The 24,074-nt window shown below is 34.9% G+C and overlaps 1 protein-coding gene and 1 long non-coding RNA gene across 4 annotated transcripts in view; one reads left to right on the forward strand and one right to left on the reverse strand.

Annotated features, from left to right (window-relative positions):
• The window catches only part of RAPGEF4 (Rap guanine nucleotide exchange factor 4), a 336,971-nt gene that overhangs the window by 302,218 nt on the left and 10,679 nt on the right, over positions 1-24,074 (reverse strand). The gene's annotated exons all lie outside the window — the stretch shown is intronic.
• LOC141559656 (uncharacterized) lies at positions 913-15,441 on the forward strand. Its single transcript, XR_012487517.1, has 4 exons — positions 913-962; positions 8,067-8,144; positions 10,248-10,284; positions 15,371-15,441. It is a non-coding gene; the product is annotated as an uncharacterized LOC141559656 (long non-coding RNA).

Raw genomic sequence — 24,074 nt, forward strand, 5'->3', positions numbered from 1 at the left:
TCCATTTGTAGTGTCTGAGATACAGACCGCATAGTTGGAATAAAAGAAGGGAAAGAAACAGAAAGAGTAATAGAAAGAGAAAGTTTGTTTTTTAACTTATGTCATTTTATTCTTAAGTCCTATTCATATAAGCGTGAAAAGTTCTAGTGCTAAAATGATCAGTCGATCAATAAGTACTTATTGAGTCTCCACTATTTGCCAGGCTAAGTACTGAGTATACAAATAAAGAAAAGTTTTATTTCTGTCTTACTGTCAGTTGCAAGGTTAAAAAAAAAAAATGTGATCTAGCATAACCTGACTTAATAGGATAGAGATCATACAAACATAAGATGTAGAACTGGAAAAAAGACTAGAAGGCAATTGTAATATAGAGCAAAAAATTGTTATGTATAGCAGATTTAATATAATCATACACTAGGGAGAATGTACCTCACCAAGGACTCCACATCATATAAAGTAATGATGTGACAAATAATATATCACAGAAGCCAGGATATCGTACCACCTCTTTCATAATTGCCTAAAATTAAACCAGCAGTTAAGAGCTTACCATGTTCCAAGAACTGTGCAAAATGCTAGAGATACAAAGAAAAGAAAAAATAAACTCTGGACTCAACTAGCTCACATTCTAATGAGGAGACAACATGCAAATAACTGTAAGGATAAAGTTCCCGCAAAACAAGAGAAGGGAATTATAAGGGTCCTTTAAATGGGTGGCCACAGCACAACAGGAGATTGAGTGGCCCAGAAGTAATCTCTGTGGATTTAGGATTGCCCTGTGGGTGGAATCCTGGCCATATTGAGATAGCTTCATAATGGGTGACAGCTCTCTCGCTGGTTGACTGTGTATGTGACCTCACAGGCCGGCCCTTTATAAGCCCACTGCAGACAGCAAGTCGCTCTCTTTAACCTGGCTCCCTAGCCGGAAGTAGCCAAGCTAAGCTGATGGATAGCCAAGAGAAGTAAGGAGTTTGGTAGTGAACACGTGGGTATTCAGACCAGGTGTTCACTAGAGAGCTAATAAGTCAGGGCATTATGTGAATAGGTATAATAAAGACTTTTAAGATTACACGTGGCTGTTCTTGAGGGCGCTACCAGTTATTAAACTACTATTCAAGAAATCGTGGCCAGAGATCTTTGAAGGCCTCAGAGGAGGCCTGTATTTTGATTTTACATTTTTAAAATATTTTGATTTTACATTTTTAAGTTATTTCAGTTTTACACTTCTAAATTGTTTTGGTTTTACATTTTTAAGTTATTTCGGTTTTACACTTTTAAATTATTTTGGTTTTACATTTTTACATTTTTAAATTCTTTGCATTTTAGCAATATACTTCAGGTACACACAGAAAGTGGAGCTAAGTGACAGACTGACTAACTTTTGTCTGATTTTTTGTTCGTCTTTTTGACAAGAACTTTGTTTCCACTGTGATGTGGAAAGGCCTGGATGGCATTCGGAAAGGGGCAAGTTGGGCCCTGGGTACATTCCTGTCAGTCTAGATGCAGATTCAACAGCAGAAGAGTTGATCCCCACCAGAGACATTTGTGAACTGGGAATCCATGAGAAGGACCAGACAACAGCCCAGAGGGACCAGCCAGATGTCAGCAGCCCTTCAGACACTGATGGCAGCAATGTCCCTCCTGACCGTGACACCAGAGACAGCAGACACAGCTCCAGTGTAGCAGCTGAAATGGACTGTTTTGAGCGATATGCAATATAAAGACTGTAAATGGACAATGGGCCTGCTTGCTTCTCCTGTGGCTACTTGCCATATGGTGGTCTGGGGAGAGGCTTTCCCTTATGCTTTCTATTGAAGGACTATGCTTTTAAATTAGTGGGTGAAAAACCAACACACCCACCTGCCATTGTTATTGAGGCAATGTTTCTGGACATGACTTTGCTTATGTGCACCTGTGAAACTAGAATTGTGAAAAGTGCAATAGAGAATTGTAATAAGCTAGAATTGCTCTAGAATTGTGAAAAGTGCAATAGAGAATTATGAGGAACTAGAATTGGTCTAGAATCGTGATAAGTGTCATGTGTATAAGTGAACTAGAATTGTGACAACCTACCTCACTGATATTTAATTGTTAACTAGAATTGTGATGTTTTACCTTGTTGACTTCCTACCTCAGTGTTGACATCCTACCTCATTGGCATCCAACCTCTTTGGCTTATTATCTCCTTGAGTATGACTTTAACGAATAGGTTGAACAGTTGGCCACTGTTGAGCCTAGTTTTCATTGTCATACTTCTTTTTACTGATCTGCTGCTTTGTACCTCCTTGGGCATAACACTGTCATCTCATGGATCAAATGAACTATAGCTTGTGTTAAAAATTTAGCTTGATGAGATGTGCAGTTCCTGCAAAACAAGAGAAGGGAATTGTAAGGGTCCTTTAAATGGGTGGCCACAGTGCAACAAGAGATTGAGTGGCCCAGAAGTAATCTCTGTGGATATAGGACTGCCCTGTGGGTGGGATCCTGGCCATATTGAGATAGCTTCTTAATGGGTGACGGCTCTCTTTCTGGTTGGCTGTGTGTGTGACCTCACAGGCCCTTTATAAGCCCACTGCAGACAGCAAGTCACTCTCTTTAACCTGGCTCCCTAGCCTGGGGTAGCCTAGCCAAGCTGATGGATAGCCAGAGAGGTAAAGAGTTTGGTAGTGAACACGTGGGTTTTCAGACCAGGTGTTCACTAAGGAGTTAACAAGTCAGGGCATTAAGTCAGGGCATTATGTGAGTAGGTATAATAAAGACTTTTAAGATTACACACAGCTATTCTTGAGTGCGCTACTGGTTATTAAACTATAGATTCAAGAGATCGTGACCAGAGACCTTTGAAGGCCTCAGAGGAGGCAAGCCAGGTAGAGTTGACACTGCAAAGGTCAGTGGTCAAAGGTACTCTGTTGGGCCTAGGACAGACTGGTAATAATAACTGCCAGGAGGGCATGTTACAAATAACTATGCACTACTAACAACATGTATACCAGACAAATTAGACCCAATTTCAAAGGGAAGACAGTAGCGTTAGGGACTAGGACAGATTTTTTTTTACAGAAAGTTTAGCTTACAGAATTTTAGCTGAGAATTAAAGAAATCCAGGGAAACTAGGAGTTGGAGATGAAGAGGCAGAACATTCTAGGCATGGGGTACAGCCAATGAAAATATCCTGTTAGAAGATAGAGTGTCTTGTGCAAGGAACAGCAAGGAGATCAATGTTACTGGCTCTTAGATTACATGAGGGGAGAGAGGGAGAGGTGCAGTGAAGAGAGGGAATAAGATTTAAGAAGATTGCAAAGATATAAGGAAAAGATGGGTTACAAAGGGCTTTACAAGGCAAATAGAGGATTTTCTATCTGAACCTGAAATAAAGGGAGCCCCTGGAGCTTATTCAATGCAGCAAGGAAGGACACAGTCAAACAAGCATTTTGGGGAGATCAATTTGAAAGCTAAGTGGAGGATTCGATTCACTTTTCATCCACTGCCCTGCCTGGTTTCAATTCCATGGAAATAGATGCCTCTTCACAAAAAGCTCTTCACTTCCAAATTCACTACTAGGCTACTAACACAAGCCTGGATCCACACCTTCTCTGCCTGAAGTTCTTAAAGGTGGAGTATCAAACTCCTCCCAATGCCTTCCTCTACCAAGGGCAGAAGTTAGACTCACATCATTCCTCTCTGCATCTGCTGCCTGCCTTGTTCATCTCCAGGGAACAAGAGGTGCTAGATTTGGGTAACCCTGATCTCTCCTTTCCCCATTTTCCATAGCTTCCTTCTCTGTCTAGTCTCCCCTTTAGAATGTAAGCTCCTTGAGGGCAGGGACTGTCTTTCTTTTTTTATTAATCATATTCTTATTACTGAGCAAGGTGCCTGGTATATAGCAGGTATTTAATAAACACTTATTGGATTAGATTAGATTGACTAGAGGGAAGAGAAATTTGAGGCAGGGAAATCAACCAGCAGGGTATTGCCATAGTCTAGGTATGAAAAGGTGAGGACCTACGCAAGGATGGTGGCAGTGGCAGAAGAATGAAAGGGGTATATGCAAGAGTACAAAAGTAGAAATGATACATTTGACAACTGACTGAATATGGTGGAGGGTGGAGGGATGAGAGAGAATGAGGAATTACACCTAAGTTGTGAACCTGACTAAGGGGGTAAGGATACCTGACAATAACTGGAAAGTTTGAAAGAGAAAGTTTTAGGTAAAAAGATAATAAGTTCAGTTTGGGACATAATGAGATTCCACAATTCATCCAGATAGAGATGTCCAACCAGCAGTTGGGAAGAAGTTAGGAATGGACAAATAGATCTGGGTATTATCTGCATCAGAGGGTCTATGAAATACATGGAAACTGATGTAATCACCAAGTTGCATAATAGTATAAAATAGTATAAAAAGAATATAAATAGTATAAAAGGAGAAGAAAAGAAGGCCAGGACAGAGCCTCAAATGACCTGAATGAAGATCTAGCAATGGAGACTAAGAAGAAGCAATCAGACAAACTGGAGGAATGTGTCATGAAGACCCAGGAGAAGAGAGTATCAAAGAGAAAAGGGTGATCAAAGGCTACAGATAGGTCAAAGAGAATTAAGAAAAGATCATTAGAATTGTCAATTAAGAAATCATTGGTAACTTTAGAGAGAGTAGTTTCAGGAGAATGATAAGGTCAAAAGCAGGCTGCAAAGAATTAGGAAGAGAGTGAGAGAAGAGGAAATAGAGGTATCAATTACAGATCACCTTCTTTACAAGAATTGTCCAAAAAATAGAGAAGAGAAAATAATAGCTAGCACGGATAAAAACAATAAGTATGGAGTGGGGTTAGAAAGGTTGAAGACATGGACATATTTGTAGACTGTAGAATAATCTCTAGTAAACAGGAAGAGATTGAAGATAAGTGAAAAGGGGGATGGTGGAAATTGATAGAGGGGGCAGTTATCCAATAAAAAAGGTGAAATAGATTAGAATCACTTGTCCATACAGAGAGGTTTCCTTTTCTGTGAAGGACATAGAAGGCCACTGAAAATCAGTCTTCAGATTTATTTACCTTAGTTCACCAGCAGATCTGTCAGATCTCCAAAAGTCAAGTCCGAGTGGGAGAATAGATCTATACTACACAAGAACAAAAGTGCTTGGACTTTGTTTACTCAGAGAGAAATAGGAAACTACTGAAAGTCAGCAAAGAAATGGCCTTACCAGATCTATCTACAAATTATTCTGGTGTAAATGATAGATTGGATGGGGAAAAGAATAGATGTGGGAATAGCTATCCAGCATATTAAGAGGCCATGATAATAGATCAGGATGAAGTTAATAAGGACTTTTGCTGGGATGGTGGCCTGAAAGGTTAAATTTGTTCTGATCTTGAAGATATCTCCTTTTGCTCCAAATATTCTTAATCTTAGTCCACAGCCTATGGATAGATTTCACAGAGTTTATGGATTTGGATGGGAAAAAATACACCATCTTTATTTTCCCCTAACCTTTGGTTTTCTTTGCAATTCTATATGTTTTAGTTTATATATTTAAAAATATCACTCCATAAGGAGTCTGTACTTTATCAGACTGACAAAGAGTCCTTGGAATGGAAAAAAAGGTTAAGAATATTTGCATATACATTGTGAGCATTCCCAATAATGTCTCATTTTGGATCACATCTCTTTTATATGGAATGTGGAAGACTGGCTTTCTCTTGTGTGCTTGTTTCCCCACAGGGGAGAGTGATAAAGTCTAAGCTATTGTAGATCTAATCTCTCACATGGAGCTGATTTTAGGAAAATTGACAGATTTGATGGAGGACAAAAGTAAATACTAACTAGAGAGTGGAAATGAAAGAGCCCTGCAAAAGAAAAACCAGAATTAAGAAAGAGAGGACACCAGAGAACTGGATGGAAGCCACAGGGAAGCCTAGCCCGCTCATCCATGCTCATTTTCTCAGGGAACTTCTTGGCCCCAGCGATGGAGAAGCCATGAAGGAATTTTAGGAGGAGCCACTCAGTGGAGTGATTCCCTGGACTAGCGGAAAGAAGCAGAAGAGTTTCACTTGGGTTTATGAACTTCAAGTAGAAGAGAAACAATAGAAGTATCTAAAGCTGAAAGAACAAGAAGAACCATAATATAGAGAAGCAGACCTGCAGTTTGCCCTCCATGTAGATTATGGGTACCATGCAGGGTCACTGGGCAGGGAGTCATCCTTCAATATAAATACACCTTTCTCCCAGGTGACAGTCAAGGCAAAGTGATGCTATAAATATGAAGTATTGTAAAGGAGCCTGGGGAAAGGTAGGTTTAATCAGAGGAAATGGAAATTATGTTGATTATTTCATTCACTTCCTATTATTTCACCCTTTATTGGTATTACTGTTATGATTATTATTTCATTCACTCATTATTCCAGTAGGCAAGCATCTATTAAGTTCCTCCAATGTGCCAAGCACTGTGCTAAGCACTGGGGGTTATGAAGATAAAAACTGAAATTTTTTTGTTTTTTACAGTTTTTTTTACATTTTTCTTAGAATGAAAAAAGATTATATAATACCAAGCATATCTTTTTAGTGCTTGTATAGAATCTATAAGTAGAGGTATTATGTTTAACAAATGGATCTTCAAAAGAAAGAAAATTGTATAAATGATGCTTTTAATTTTAATCTCCAATGTTAATATTTTCTCCATCATTTTTAAGTCTAAATAATCAATAAATCAAGCAAATATTAGATGTAACAAGAGCCAATTCAAGCTAACTCCAGTGTACATCTAGTCTGAGAGCCCTTTGACAAAACTTTTCTATTGAATATAGACTTAAACCAAATTTTGTGATTGCCGGAATACCCCTAAGTATGGTCACAAATCAAAACTGATTTGTGGGAAAACCCCCAAAGGGATCACTAAAAACCCAGAGTCAAGTTCTATGCCATGAGTTAAAGGGCAATACAAAGGAGAGTGTAATAGGGATGAAAGATGTAGGCAATGTACTCTGAGAAAATTTGAAATAGCTTTCAATTTAGGGGTTGTTTTGAGAGAAAAGTGGTAATTTAAAGTGATTCAAATTTCTGAAAATGTTGAATTTATTTCAAAATAGAATAAATGTAAAATAAATATACTGGGCAGCCAGGTGACAATATGGATAGAGTTCTGAACATGGAGTCAAAAACACCTGAGTTCATGTGTAGCCTCAGATACTACTTATTAGCTGTGAAACCCAAGGCTAGTTACTTAACCCTATTTGCCTCAGTTTCTTCAATTTTAAAATGAGCTGCAGAAGGAAATAACAAACCACTCTAGTATTCTTGCCAAGAAAATTCCAAGTGAGATCATGAAAAGTGGGAGACATGATTGCAACAACTGAACAACAAAATAAATAGAAGGTACTTTTGGAAGGGAATGAACTAGCTGGATGGAGGTAAGGGAATAGAGGAGAGATTAAACAAGAGAAGAAGGAAAGAGCTATAGAAAATGAAACATTAAGTCTTAAAGAAAATAAGAGATGTATTACAAGCATCCAGGATAACAAATGCCAAGGCACTGAGATATTAAAGGCAATGTCAAATGTGATGAACAGCAGGATGCCTGGTTTGGCTGGACCATATTTATAATCAGGCTGGAGAAGGAAGCTAGATTTTTTTGAAGTGTTTAGCTCTTCATAGATGTTAATTAGATAGCAAAAATTAGGTTGCTGACATACAAAGCAAAGCACACACAAACAAAATGGGGACTTTGGGAATATTGAGTGCTATTCTTGACTTTTTCTCTAAATCACCATGAGTCCTTAACTCTCTTACTAAAGACTCAAGAATGCTCATCTATAATATCTTGATAATAACACTGATCACTTGATCAGGGTGTTATGAAGAGTTAAGAATTTTTAAAGAACTTTAAAACCACAAAGCACAGCGAAATATTGAAAATATGTCAAAATATTAATGGCTTAGAACACATCATTAAGTAATCAGTCTTCTAACTTCATTGTTCTCAATGGCTTTGATAATTAGGTGAATTCACATTATAATTAAGTAGGTTTTGAATATCCATAGATGTCATGAATATGTGGTAAATTCAATTACAGGTTTATCAAGGATTTTGCTTTCTTAAAGATCTCCTTTGAAAGTTTAGAGCTGCCTCACAGTCAAGTGAAAATCAGCTGGTACAGTATACCATTTTCTTTGTCCTTTCCCTCCACTTAATAACAATGAATCTTGAGGCTATGCAGGTTCACTATTTTAACATTATATCAAAAACTTAGGTTGTTTTTGATCATTAATAGTGTCCTTACTTTTAGACTGGTCTTAATTTTTTTCCCACAGCTGGGTACTATTGCACTGTGCTAATTTACATGAAGGCTTAGAATTCATTAAATTTTTTAAAATGATAGGATGAGTACAACTCAATTTTTACCATTAGTATTTTGGAACACTTTCATAATCCACCTTTTGTAAGGCTAAAGAGCCCATAGGAGCTGAGCAGACTTTCCTATATATCCTGTAGAAATACTATGTCCTTCAAAAACTCCATTTAAAAGGACTTTTTCTACTCAGCAGGTATCTTAGTAAGATAAATGGTAATAAGTGTAAACATTTTGAACATCATAATTACCAAATAGTCATGAGCTAAATCACTGTTAAAGGAGTCTGAAAAGAAAAGGAATAAGGTAGCACTATCTCCTGTGGAACATTTGGCTGGAAAACTAAGACCTCAAATGGAGATTACAATTTGTACATTATGACTTTTCTGTAAATATGATGAAGGGGCAGCTTGATGATCGCATAGACTCATCTTCCTAAACTCAGATTTGGCCTTGGGCAAGTCACTTAAACCTGTTTGCCTCAGTTTCCTCATCTATAAAATGAGTTGGAATAGAAAATGACAAAGCACTCTAATATCTTTGCCAGTGGGGTCTTGAAAAGTCAGACACAACTGAAAATAACTGAACAATGATAAATATTATGAACAAAGATTCCCTCTTCTCCTGCTCTATTCCACCAGCTAGGAGTCACAATTATACAAGTTGGCAGTAATTGATTCAGATCAGCAAACTTGTCAAGTCATAAATATGTTTGCACATTGTATATTTCAACCTTGAATGCTAACCTATTGCTTTATTGAATGTGTAAAAAAAAAAAAAAGCCTAAAATCTGCTACCCTACCTATCTCTTTTAGAAATATTAAGAAAGCACTGTGCAAAGGAACTTGGAATTAGGAAGGCCCAAATTTACATCTTGCTTGAAATACTTAATAGCTGTGTGACCTTGAAGTATTTTAACCTCCCTAGGACTCAGTTTCCCTATCTATAAAATAAGGATAATTATAGACCTAATTCCTAGAATTGCTATAAAGATCAAATGAGATAATATTTATAAACACTTTGTAAGTCTTAAAGAGCTAAAAAGAAATGCTAGCTGCTGCTGCAAGTCTAAAGCCTGAAATAGAAACTTTATTAGTCTTTCATTAGCTATCAATTGTGGGAAAAAAGCCTTAGGACAGGAGTTCTTGAACTTTTTCTACTCATTACTCCTTTTCACCTGAGAAATTTTTATGTGATCTGGGGTATATAGTATATAAAATAGGTATATAAATAAAACATTTGCTGATAATATAATTATCATGATTCCCGCATTCAATTATGAAACAGCACATATGGAGTCACAAACCACAGTTTAAGAAGCTGGGGCCTAGATCAACTCAGGAATGCTTCTTTCCTAAAATAATTATAATGGTGATTGCACAAAGGATAAAGGATTCTTGCTCATCCATCTTGGATCAATACCCTCTTTCTCTAAACCATAATCAAGTTAACGTGATGATCAGACTAAAAAAGGAAGAAATCTTTTATAAGTTCAGTTAATAAAAATATCTTTTGAGCTCCCCTTTAAGAAGCTGGCAAGGAGAGTCTTGAAAAAGGATCACTCAAAAGACATTGAATAATTTTAGAAAACTCATTCTCCAGAGATATATCTACCTTAAGTGATTATTGTTGTTTGGTAAAACAATCTATTAACTTCACTCTTACCAAAACTGAGAGCCCTTGTTCAATCCTGACTGCAATTTCATCTGTTTTCTAGTTTTAAAAAAATGCAACTACAAAATGCTTGGGTGCGAGAGAGATGTTCAGAGCTATAAGAACACATTGCCCATATTTGTACTCCTCTCTCTTAAAACATCAATAGTTAAATTAAAATAATAAATTAATTTTTAAACGTTCTGGAAGGCTTATCCCTTCAAATCCAAAGTATAAACTTTTCTTTTGTAGGAAAAAGGAATGAACATTCTTTACCACCATTTTGAGGGTAAGTAGGATTATAATATATCACTGAAGAAGTTGTTACCAACTATTCTAATTTTGAGACTTAATGTACAGATATCCACCCTGTTGAGTCGATTAAGATCCTTTCCCGTCTACTGGTGAGCAATATGTTGCAATTTGGGGCAGCTAGGTTGTACCCTAGATAGAATACCAGACCTGGAGTCAGGAAGATCCAAATTCAAATTGGTCTCAGACACGTGCTAATTGTGTGACCCCTGGAAGTCTGTTTGCCTCAGTTTCCACGCATGTAAAAGGGATAAAATAATAGCACCTGCCTCCAAAGTTATTATGAGGATCAAATGCAATAATAAATTATAAAGCATTAAGCACAGCATCTGGCACATAATCAGCTCTATATCAATGTTAGATCCTTCCAAAGTGAATCAAATTCATTATGTTCAGGAACCAATTAATAGGCAGACTAAAAAAAATATAGAACAAAAAATGCAATTTGAAAGGGTAATTTAAAACTATTATAAATAGGAAAATGATAAGAGAGAATCTATATGTGCTCAAGAGTTTAGAATCTAAAGACCTAAGTTTTAGTGTACTAAAAGAATTTATTTGAGAATCTAAAGACCTAAGTTTTAGTGTACTAAAAGAATTTATTTGAGTAACTGGCTATATATAAAATAAATAAATAACCAATATAGTGAAGGCACTAGAATAAAAGGGGATAGGGAAAGCCTTTCATAGAAAGTGAAATTTCATTTAGGACTTGAAGGAAACCAGAAAGTATATAAGAGGAGGGAGTATATTCCAGATATGGGAGATCGCCAGAGAAAATGTCTGCAGTCAAGACATAGAGTCTTATTTGCAGAACAGCCAGGAGGACAGTATTACTGAAACAAAGGGTGTATGGCAAGAAATAAACTATAAGAAGACTGGATATACAGGAAAGAACCAGATTATTATGATAGACAACCTATATCTATAATAGATAATCTCCTGATTATCAAGTAGGAGGCTGATTTGGTATGACCAGCACTTTAGGAAAATCACTTTGATAGACTGGAATGAGAAGAGACTTGAGAAAATTCAACCCAGTAGCTGGCTTTTGCAATAGTCTAAGTGTGAAGAGATGACAACCTGATGGCAATATCAGAAGAAAGAAGGCTGTGTAATTGAAAGATGTTGCAAAGATAAAATTGATAGGCCTTGACAACATATTGGATGAGAGTGGTGGGTGTGAAAGGTAGTAAGGAGTTGACATCTGGGTTTTGAGCCTGAGGGACTGGAAAGATGGTAGTATCCTCACTAGTAATAAGGAAGTTTGGAAGGGAGGAAGGTCTAGTTGGAAAGATAATGACTTCTGTTTTGGACATCTTGAGTTTAAGATGTTTACTAAATCGTCAGTTTGAGGTGTGTGATAGACAGCTGGAGATGGAAGGCTGTAAGCGTGCAGAGAAGTTTGAGTTGGATAAATAAACTTAAGAATCATCAGCCCCTATGCTCTTTTCTCAGGGAAAAGAATTAGAAACTGAGCAGATGCCCATCAACTGGGGAATGACTGAATAAATTGTAGTATGTGATTATTGTTCCATGAGAAATGATGAGGAGAGTGTTCTCAGAAAATCCTGGAAAGTCCTCCATGAATTCAAGCAAAATGAAATGTAGCCATCTACATTCAGAGAGAGGACTGCGTGTACTGAGTGTGGTTCACAATATAGCTTTTTCACTCTTTTTGTTGTTGTTTACTTGCATTTTATTTTGTTTCTCTTTTTTCTTGTATGGCATGATAATTGTATAAATATGTATGCATATATTGGATTTAACATATATTTCTACCATGTTTAACATATATTGAACTACTTGCCATCTAGAGGAGGATGTGGGAGAGAAGGGGGAATTGGAACACAAGGTTTTGCAAGGACTAATGTTGAAAAATTGTCCATGCATATGTTTTAAAAATAAAAAGCTTTAATAAAAAAAAGAAAGAAAGAAAACAATGTACCCTGAAGAAAAAAAAAAACCCAAAGTAATAGCAATGTTGTGAGATGATCAACTAAGAATGACTTTGCTATTCTCGGTAATACAATGTTTCATGACTAATCTGAAGGACCTGTGATGAAAAATGCTACCCATACTCAAAGAAAGAATTGGTTGCCTTGTTAGGAGATCTGTTTTCTTTCTCAACATGACTTTTATGGAAATGCTTTGCATAACTTCACATGTGTTTTCTTAATAGAGCTGGGGAGGAAGGGAGTGAATCTGGAACTCAAAGTTTTTTTAAAAAATGTAAAAATTGTTTTATATGTAACTGGGGAAATGAAAATATTAAATAAATAAAAAATAATTGCAGGAAAAAAAATTTAATTAAAAAAAATCTCAACAAAAAGAGAACAGAATGAAGGCCAGAACTGCTTTGAAACTAAATCTTAAATTTATCAAATACTTTTAAAAAAGCAAACTTCACAAAATAAATATTCGGTTTCATGTATTTTTTAAAAAATCATCAGCTTAGAAATGATAATGAAATTAATGGTAGCTGATGATCACTAAGTGAAATAAGGAAGGAAAAGAGAAGAGAGTTCAATGTGGAGCCCTAGAAACAACCAAAATTGGTGCAGATCATAATAACTTGATATGAAAGTGTAACCATTAATTAAATTACTACAACAGGGAATCACAAGAATCTAAAAAGTATCTTACAGAGGAAATACTTGACTTACTTGGCAATCTGAGAGATGTGGTAGCCAAGGCATCACCAGTTTAGAATATTTGTTTGCTAAGTTTTACAGAGGGGGGAAAAAATCCTACAAATTAAATAAAATATCTGAGAGTCAACCTACTAAGATACATTCAGGGCATAAAAATTATAAAACACTTTTTTTAAAGAAATAAAAGATGAACTGAATGATCAGAAGAATATTCATTGGTCATGGTTGGTCTATGCCAAATTAATACTACCAAAATTAAATTCAAGATTTAGTGCCGTAACTACCAATAGATTATTTTGTAGATCTACAAAATAACAAAATTCATTTGGAGGGGAAAATGTTTAAATCTAAAAGGAAATATTAAAGGGTAGTAGAAATAAAAAAGGACATCAAATTATATTATAAAAATTATATTATAAAATGATAGCCATCATGCTTCTTTAGTACCAATTTTTTTATTTAAAAACTATCATTGGAGCAGAAAAGATAAGCAAGAATCAGAAATTTAGAACTCAACCTAGTTTTCAAAAAAAAAAAAGTGAGAGCATATCTGGGTGAGAATTGCCCATTTAAAAGATTGTTAAGAAAACAGGAAAATAATGTGATAAAAAAAATACTTTTGGACCAACATCTTATGCCAGAAAACATTAAATTCTAAACAGATACTTGACTTAAATATTAAAATATTAAATATAAAAGAATGTCATTTTTAAAGTGGTAAAGAATGAATTGAGTTATCTTTACAACTGTAGCAAAAAATTGAATTCATTACCAAATTAGGTGCAGAAAAGACTATAACAAATTAGGTGATCAAAAAAGAAAGATGATTTTGATTATGTAAAATTGAAAGCTCCTAGACAAAATAAATGCACCTAGAATAACAAGAAAAATTTCTGATTAAGAAGAAAAGTCTTTCTAAAAAATCAAATGACTCTGATAAGGATTTGATGTCCAAGAATTAGGGAATTAATACAAATATGTTGTATTCATTGAATCATTCCCTAATGAACAAATAGTTCACAGGATAATAAATTTATAGTTGTATACAAATTTATTTGTACCAAGAAGCTGGAATGGTTTGCCAATTTTTCCTCTGGTTTATTTTAATAATGAGAAAACTGAAGCAAACAAGGTAAACTGACTTACTCAGGATCACACAGTTAAGTGTCTGAGGAGGGATTGGAACTCAGGAGGATGATTCTTTCTGGCTGTTCAGGTCCAGCACTCTATGCACCATGGCACAATCTAGCAGCTCATCATAATAATACTGAAACTTTATTTGTCTATCAAAATGTTTCTCTGTTTTCCAACTACAAATCTCTGTAGGAACAGATTTTCTTCATACACTTCAACAAAAACAACATATTGAAACAGATTGAATGCAGCAACATGAGAATCTAGTTGTCTTCTACTAAACCAGACATTAAAGGGATTTACAAAAATGTGTAAAACAAGGCTTCTCTTCCCACTAATTACTTTTCATTTTGGAAAATAGATTTTTTTCATAAAAATACATAATTTGTTAACATGTAATAGGCTAGAGGCAGCTAGATGGCACATTGGATAGAGCATAGACCTGAAGTCAAGAGAACCTGAATTCAAATGTGACTCCAGACACTTAACACTTCCTAGTTGTGTGACCCTGGGCAAGTCACTTAACTCCAATTGCCTCAGGGAAAAGAAAAAATGTAATAGGCTAATTTTTACTGTTTTAAACTTAATTTATAAATATTTAAATATAAGTTTTCATTTCTAGAAAGATAAATATCGGTATAAAAATCCAGAAAAACAAAAGTTATTTGGGATCCTAAATCATTTTTAAGAGCATAAAAGAATCCAGAAACCTGAGGTTTTGAGAACTATCACATGATATATTACAAATTTTTGGCAAAGTACAAGATTCATTGTGATTATATTCATTCTAACACAATTGAATCTTAGTTCTAAGTCTCTAAACTTAGAAGAGTTTAACAAATTTACTATTATAGAAACTATTGCCCTTCACTGCTCAGTTGAGGATGAAGTTGGATCCACACTCCTACCATGGCATAGCTAAAGCCTCTTCTTAAATTTCCCTTTTTACTCCCCTCTCCTTAGCTCTCCTTTTCCTTTATTCTTTGGCAATCCCATTTAGCGAATTGCATAATGGACAGATAAAGACTATGAATTTACTTGGAGAGTTTAGCTTTGTTTCAGTGCCTTTTCTCTCTACGTAGATCAGTATGGGAAAATGCAAGACTTTTGGAATGGGAAAATTGAGGAGTCCTGAACTACAAAACTTTTTGGCAGTTATTGGGCAAATAGCCTTTATGTGGATGATGCCCAAAGGTAGCTAAAACCTCAGAGATTAAAATGAAGAGGCTCTCTGAAAGCTTACTATATACTAATTTACTCTTTTTTTTTCTAAAGAAATTGGATCCAGGACCTGAGAATGTCGGATAACACTGAGCTCCCTGAACTAAGTCCAAAAGGAACTAGACAAAGTACTAATTGAAGAAAAAAGAAATAAGGATTTCTACACTCTCCAAAGCTCTCATGTATTGCTGGATTTGTTACTGTGGGTTGTTAATGTTGAAAATAATAATAATCTCTAGCTTTTCAGCTGTATATACAGTGGGGTTCTGTTTGCCTGCATCCAGAAGAAAGGAGGCATTCAGCAGAGCAATGTCCAAACACAGCCATGGTTGGCTGTGGCTTCTCATACCTTAAAGTCTATCTAGATTAGCCTTCTCTAGGATAGTGTCCTCTGAGCTAGGAAGTATCTTCAGATATCATGTGGATTATTTAAGAAAAATCAACTGTTTCAAATCAATGTATATAAACAAAAATCCAGATCACTTGTCAAATTTAAATAAAATTAAAAGCACATATTAAGGTTTCTATGACATTCTGGGCACTGCAGATAAAAAGACAAGAATGTTTTCTCAAGAAATTAACATGTTTTATTTGAGAAGAAAACATATGTAATATATATATATATATATATATAAACTATGCATATGTTTTCCTCTATTTCATTATTATTAAATATATAGAAAATAAATATGAAATTTTTTATCTTTATGTTTTTTCATTCCCTATCTCAATGCAAACAATCTCTTATGAGCAGGTAGGTGGTAGGTGCTCTTCTTCATTTTATACCCAGGATACCTGACTGGTTCTATTACTGCCCCACCTGGCTGTGAGACCAGAGTCTGATGCCCTCACCCTTTGTTTTTCAGGCTTTAGAACTCCACCCAAAAGAATCCCATTTTCTCTTTCCTTCTACACAGGCTGGATAGTCACTGATTATGTCTCATTGGAAGTTTTTGTGACTTGAATGTCACTCAACCTGACCCCTCCCCATTTTCCATCTCTTTCCTGCTTACATTTTTTTTTTGCTTTTCCTTCCCAGATGAGGCTTTTGTTAAACTGATGTTGCACTGTAATAAAAGATGGGGAACCTATGTATTCTACTGGTACCTAAGAGAGGGAAAAAAGATTTTAAGAAAGCATATACAAGAATTCCAGAAGATAGGAATGAAAAGATGTCATGATTTTTTTCAGTAGAAGAAATATCAACATCCAAAAGATCACAGGAAAAAAATAAATAAATAAATGAATTTTTTAAATTATGGATTTAGGTATCTTTAAACACCTTCTCTGCTTTGAAAACTTTTTAGTTGATTTTCTCAGGGTAATCTAGGTTTCATTTTTGCTTTTGTTCAAATATTAGCTTATTTCTATCAATTTTTCTCTCTTATACCACAGTTTGAACTTAAAAGTTTTTCCTAAACCATTTTTTTAACCTGGTAACTTACTACCCTTTTCAATACTTCAAAATCCTTGAATGTCCTACAAATTGATTAAATCTCAAATAGGTTTTAAGACCTATATAAGATGAAAAGTTGTAGGAGTCATGTTACTATTATAGCAAAATTGAGATTTGAACAGATTGGTCAAACTGGTCAAAAATTTTCTAAATAAATTTCAACCTAAAAATGTTGACATAATAGATACCCTTATGGAGTCTGGGTAGCAATAATATGTAAGTTTCACATTCCTCATAGTTGATGCTTTTATATGCCAGCTGTCTTTTTTTTTTTTTTTTTGGTAACCTAATGTGTATGTAGGGGCATATTATACATAAGCTAAAGAATAACCAGAATTGTAAAATTAGTAAATGAACATTTCAAAATGTGTACTCCAAATACAAACCAAGGACTTTCACCATGATGTGACTTCTCCTCAGAAGAATATGTTCCCAGAGACATAGGACCGAGGAGCCATATGCTGTTTATTTGTTAACCATTTGCCAACTCTGACTTTAATGATAAAACCATTTGAGAGTTTCTCAGCAGTTTATGTGCCTCAGCTGTGATAGTTTGCTCTCTTGCTGTTCAGTATTTATCAGTTTGCTGTTGATTCCCTGTTCATTTTTCCCATCTGTTACAGATAAATAACACCCTGTGCTTTCATATTTTCTTCTGTATCACCTGTACATCACTTCTTCTGCACTTCCTCTACCTGATTTTCTAATCTTACATATCCTGCTGCCATTGCTTTGATGTCATTCTTTGACAAGTTCACCAACTTCCTCAAGTCTCTGTCCAATTGATTTTATATACTTCCTGTACTGAATGTAAGATCTTTCATATTTGGTGCCAATGTTCTCACTATGCCATTTCTTTGATTGGTATGAAGATTGCAAGACTTTCTTTGGTTGCAAAACAGAATGGCAACGTGCTGTTAAACAGAGTGGAGAGAATTATATCCATAGTCCAATGCTTTATGTTCAAAGGAAAATTGAAAAAATCCATTACTTTCTGGATTTTTTTACCTACACAGTACAAACTATCTGTATATTTTAAACATCCAAAAAGCTTTAACACCTCACATTTTTAAAAGTTATCAAATAAGTTCAATAACATGGGTCATATCTGAGAAAATAAATTGAAAATAAACAAAAAAATTTTATAAATGCCCCCGAAATAGTCACTAAATATAAATGTCAAAAACTATAGTCACCAACTACAAAACTAGAGTTTTTCCAAGACAAAAGTCTTCAGGTCTTTATTTAGATCTATTTTACTCTGAATTGGCACACAGTTCTACCTAGTTTACCTGGTTCCAAGTACAATAGTTCCAAGTAACATTATTTGAGGACCAGTCTATTCAACTAAATCAGGCGATTCCCCACCAGAAGTTTGATCATTCAGCAATAAATTTTTGAGGGAAAGAAATGGTAACATAATGATACAAATGAGTCTCAAAAAATCTATCTGAACATTTAATATCATTATTCATGAAATATATACATGAAATATAAGAGATGTAGATAAGTCTCAGTTGATCCCAATATATATTCTGGAATTGGGGAGTTTAAAAAATAAAAATTAATAATATTTGTTGTGTTTCACTTGTCTAAAGACATAATATGCAAAATCTAGTCAATCGAAGATAGAAAGTAGCAAAATGCATATATAATAAATTGAAAGGAGACTTTATGAAGCTGTCGAAAATGAAAGAGTGGCAGAGAAGTATTTGTGAGATTAATAATCAGTTAATACTTGATGAATTTAGGGACAAATAATTCAATCAACATTAATGTATATCTATACCATCATCTGTGGGGCATTATGAACCTTTATCTGAAGATGTACCCATAGAACAAAAGACTAGTAAAATATATTGGGCTTGATAAGGAAGGTTATGACATCTTCTGATACATTTGTAGGCAGAAGATTATAAATGTAGTTGTGGAAAGAATCTCAGAAATAATCTAGTCCAACACCTTCACTTTACAGAAAGGAATCTGAGGCTCAGACAGGATAGTGATTTGTCCAAGATTAACCCAAATATTAGAGGTCAAATTTTAACTCAACATTCTTTCCACTGAAGCTACTACTTTTCCATTGTGAACTATTAGGACAAATTTTTAAAAGGGGAATAAATAAATTGGATAAGAAAATATGAATGTTTTTATTCTCAGGGAATTATCATTACTCGTTGCAAATGGGAGATGCACTGTGAAGTATTTGAAGGATTTTCCTGTAGAAGAGACATTAGACTTGTTAGATTTGGTACCAAAAGTAAACATAGAAGCAATACTCTCACTCATGACTTGTGTCTAAGCACCAACAATTCTATTTCACAAATTTCTTAGGATTTATTATTTCCTTACTCTTTTTTCCATATTCTTTTTTACCAATTTCTTTCTTTAGTCTTTTTTTAAATGCATATCACTTAAGTTGGTTTTTTGTTTTTGTTTTTTTAGCACCATGGTCAATAATCTTTTAGAAGTTTGCTACAGGTTTATTTCCTTCTGGACAGCATGACAGTAGGTAGGGAGACATTATTTATTGTAATTTTTAAATGGAATAAAAGGGAGAGTAGAGAGGAGGATTATAGCTCTGAAAAACAGCTGGCATGGAATTTATCAAGACAACCAGGCTTTGAACTGCTAAAAAAAATTGTTGGAAAAAAGAATGAATCTGAATGTGCCTTAAAACTTTGAAGGATAGTTGAAGAAATAATTCCTTCTGACTAAAGACAAAATAATGAGATTTAAATATGAAACTCTTATTATACTGGCCTAGATTTTTTTAAAGGCAACAATGATCCAGTAAAAGATGAGATAATTAATTTCCCTAATAGCCAGAAAATTTGAATTCCTTTTCAATGAAATAACAAAATTTTGGAGGTACCTCTGGAGAAGCATATCCCATTCCTTGTAAACATGTTCAAAAGGCTTTATTTACCTTTGTAACAACTTATCTCTGTCAATCAGAATTCTCAATCTTGTTCTCCATTAAATATGAAGAAATAAATCAATATACAGGTATTTCAGAAAAGAATGAGAATAAAACTTGATTGATAAGAAATAGAATCAAACATCTTTTTAAATTTATTGTATTCTGCTGAAAATTAAATGACTTTATTATCCTAAAATTGTTATGTATTTAAGTAAAGTTTTCATAATGAAATTTAAACTCTATTTCTTTTGTGCATATATACTATAGATTCTAGAATTTATTTTCTTTCATAGGGCATATGGGAAGATTTACTGAGAACCAAGGGCATAAGGGAATGGAAAAGTTTGAGAACTGCTCCTCAAGGTCTTATATTTTGAAGATATCACTAAGATACATAGATCAATAATGCTTTATTCTCACTACAGAATCAGATCCAATCATACATTTCCTCGCAACAACATTCCATAGGCCTCTGTTGATTCTCTATATATTTTTCTATTGTCCTTTGGGTCATTCAAAATTGTATTATTTTAGAGATTCCAACATTTTAATATTCACAAATATTTATAGATGATCAATTTAAACTGCAAAGGACCTTTGAAGTCCTCTAATCCCAACTCTTCTGAGCTATAATTAGTAACAAAGGAGTTAAACATACTGAGATTTGAACCTATGATGTTTTTTGAAGTCTAATCCAGAACTTTCTCCAATGCTACAATCTTGCCTCACAATATAGGATGAAATGATTGTTTTTAGTGACCTTTTCAGTCTCCAAATCCAGCCTGTTCCTCTTTTTTTCCTCCTATTCAATTCTGGATTAAACTCATGAAAAAGTATTCTCTAGACAGATCACATGTCTATGGTCACATAAATATCTGAAATGTGTGGTGAATACAAAATCCCATTGTTTTTGTTTTTGTTATTTGCAACTCAACAGTTGACTTGGTAGAATAAAAAAAAAACTTTTGTGCATATGGTAAGAACTCATAAACCTCCTTCATATATGGAAACACATATTTGTTCAACAAACAAAGCATGAAACAGGGAGGTAGACACTCATAGAGATTTTGCCACTGTCTTTTGGCATGTCCATTCCTTCCTTAGGATAAATACTATTGGACAGAATAATTTTTTCTCTTTCTTTTTTTAATTTGCTTATTATAACAGCTCAGTATAGTAAAAAGATATTAATAAAAATACATTTATCAAGGTAAGGTATGTATATGATAAAGATATCAATAAAATATATTTATAAATAAAGTCTTAGATAGATAGATAGATAGATAGATAGATAGATAGATAGATAGATTAGATAGATACCCATATCTATATTTATATGTAGTCAGGGTTCTTATGTATTGAAAAGCAGTTAATTTGTTCCTATTATCCTTTTTCTTTTAAAAAATATTTTTGAAATTGTCACCATGATCCTTCTGGTCTCCCACTCTCTAAAGTCCAAATTCATTAAATTTCATCCCATCCCAGCATTCTCCATTACTGATCAAGCATCTCAGTTCCATTTAATTTAACAAATTAACTTTTTCTAAGGAATACTTACTTCAGAAGTATAGCAAGAAAAAATATACAAACATTTCTCCCCAAAACACCTGGACATAACTTCCCTTATATACCTCTGTCTCTGGCAAGGGAAAAAGATTGCTATATAACACCAGTCCCATCAGTTTCCAAGTCCAAAACTCTTATTACACTTCCACCCAAGAATCGTATTTTCTTAGGGCTTCTTTTGGGGCTTCTTGGGCTTCAAGTTCACTGTGGCTTGAGCAACCAGATCTGGGAACTGTAATTTCTGCCTTTATAACTGCGTAGGATAATCAAAAAAAGAAACAAAGGGGAAGGGGCCCTGAGGCCTTTCATCAATTACTGTATCCTGGTACTCAGTGAGTGAACAAATTCTCTACTCCTAAACAATCCTATAAAAGAAAGATCTACCAGTGTGATAATTTTAAAGATACATAATCTTCTGGCTATAAAACCAATAGAAAGAGGATGTTTTCACCCATATGGTAAGCCAATGTGTGTCTTCTCACAAACCCCTGTTATATCCCATGTAAATGTCTCCTTCTTTGATGATTTGAACATGCACCAAAATTCCATTATATAAAGTACAGCTTTGGGGGTTGGTATAATGGGAAGAATATTGGGGGAAATTGAGGCAAAGTAAAAACAAAAACATTAATAAAATACATCTACATAAGTAAGGTACATATATGGTTTAAAAAGATATTAATAAATTATATTTATAAGTAAGGTTTTTAATAACATCTTTAAAATATTAGACAATCTAGCTGTGTGACCCTGGGCAAGTCACTTACCCTAAATGCCTTAGCCAAGAAAAAAAAGTAAGATGAGTAAATTAATGAATAAGGCATTAAGCACTTACTATGTGTAAATCACTGTGTTAAATGTTGGGAATACAAATAGAAAAGTAAAACAATCCCTATTCTCAAGGAGCTTACATTCTAAAGGAGGGACAACCTACGTGGAACTCAAAGTGCAAACAAGTATCAGTTCATCTTCTTTACTGCCATAATTTAATATCAAATAGACATTATTTGATGATGAGATCTAGATAAGGGATACTTAAATGAAATTAGGGTTAATTGAGGTCTAGTGGCAGGTTTGGGGTACAGGAAATCAAATGGAGCTCCCCTGCAACCCCTCTGGATTCAGTGCAAGGATACAGAGTTAAATGAGTTTTAGTGGCAGAGCAGAGTCCCCTATAAAGGAATTTACAGACCCAAAAACCTAGATTGATAAAAAAAAAAAAGGTTTATTGTAGGGTTTGGAAATAAGGTTAAAGTCTGGTTAGTAAAAGGTATTAGGTAAAGAGAGAAATACACCAGAAGGTCTGGTGGACAGAGAGCTTGTGATGCAAAGCATTTTGCTAGCATGTTTCTGCTAAGAGATGATTCCAGCTTGGCTCTTTTATTTGTTTAAAGGGGCCAATGGGTGCAGTCCCAGATTGGTTCCTCGATGGGTTTCAGAGAGTGCTAGAATTTGCTAGGTCATTAGAATGGGGACTGGGACAGCCCAAGTTAGCTCAGATCCGGATATCTCCCTTTGGAATTCAAAAGGGTGCTTTTGACCAGGACTTGTGAATCAAAGGTCAGCCATGGGGGTTGGGAATCAGAAAGGAATCTTAAAGAGGCCTGCATCATTTGATAGAATTTTTTTTTTTGCATAATCACATTTGCTTAGAAAACTACTGTGACAGAACAATAAAAAAACTTTACTTATAATTGTTCTCACTGAGGGAAATGTTTCCATATTTTATTTTCTTTAGAATTAAAATCAAATCACTGATTTAAGCACAAATACTCATATATCAGTCAATTAATAAACATCTATTAAATGCTTAATATATATCAGGTACTATAAGCAAAGAAAAAGCAAAAACAGATATGATGTTATTATATTTTCCAATAAGGTTGGGAAAAACATTGTCATATCACAGTGGAGCTCCAATATTATCATTCTGAATATGAAACATAAATAAATAAAAGTTCCCTGATCTAATACTGTGCCCTCTGCCTTGTCCTTTCCATGCTTTTGCATACCAACCCTAATGCTGCAAACATTCCTTCTTTCTGAAGAGGGAACCCCACTACTCTAAAGATCTTTGGAGAAAATCTTCAATCCTGCCTCAAATGAGGGACACTGCCCCAAATCTTTTTAAAATGAATTTAAGTTTTAACTATTTGAGGGGGGAATAATGTGGGTTAAGATTCCTTTCTAATTCCCAGCCCCCATATTCAATGGGAGATATCTGGGGCTCTCCCAGCCCCCATCGGATCTGAGCTAACTTGGGCTGTCCCAGCCCCCACTCTAATGATCTGCTCAGGTTTCCCCAACCCCCACCCCCAGCACAAACAGTTCCTTCTCTAAAAACCCATTGAATTCTATTCAAATTCTAACCCTGGCTGTAACCAGCCAGGAACCAATATGGGACTCCACCCATGGGCCCCTTCAACATTACCAAAAGCCCCCCATTATAAAAGAGGGAAACTGGAGTCCACTCTTTGCAGGAGCTCCAAACATGGCATCCTTACACCGGCCATGTCAGGGTTCCTGTCCGCCTGGCGCCAGCCCTGGCCCTGGTATCTTCTACCTTCCAACCTTACTTCCAAACCCCACAATTTTATTCATCTAGGTTTTCAGGTCTGTAAATTCCTTTACAGAGAACTCTTGCACCACTACTAGACTTCATTTAACTCTATCCTTGCGCCGAATCCAAAGGGATTGCAGGAGAGCTCTATTTATCTCCCTGTACCCTGAACCTGCCACTGGACCTCACTTAACCCTAATTTCATTTAGGTACCCCTTACCTAATTCTCATCACTTCTACACTTCTGCTTTTA

This window comes from Sminthopsis crassicaudata, chromosome 3 (assembly GCF_048593235.1).
Source record: "Sminthopsis crassicaudata isolate SCR6 chromosome 3, ASM4859323v1, whole genome shotgun sequence".
NCBI lineage: Eukaryota > Metazoa > Chordata > Mammalia > Dasyuromorphia > Dasyuridae > Sminthopsis > Sminthopsis crassicaudata.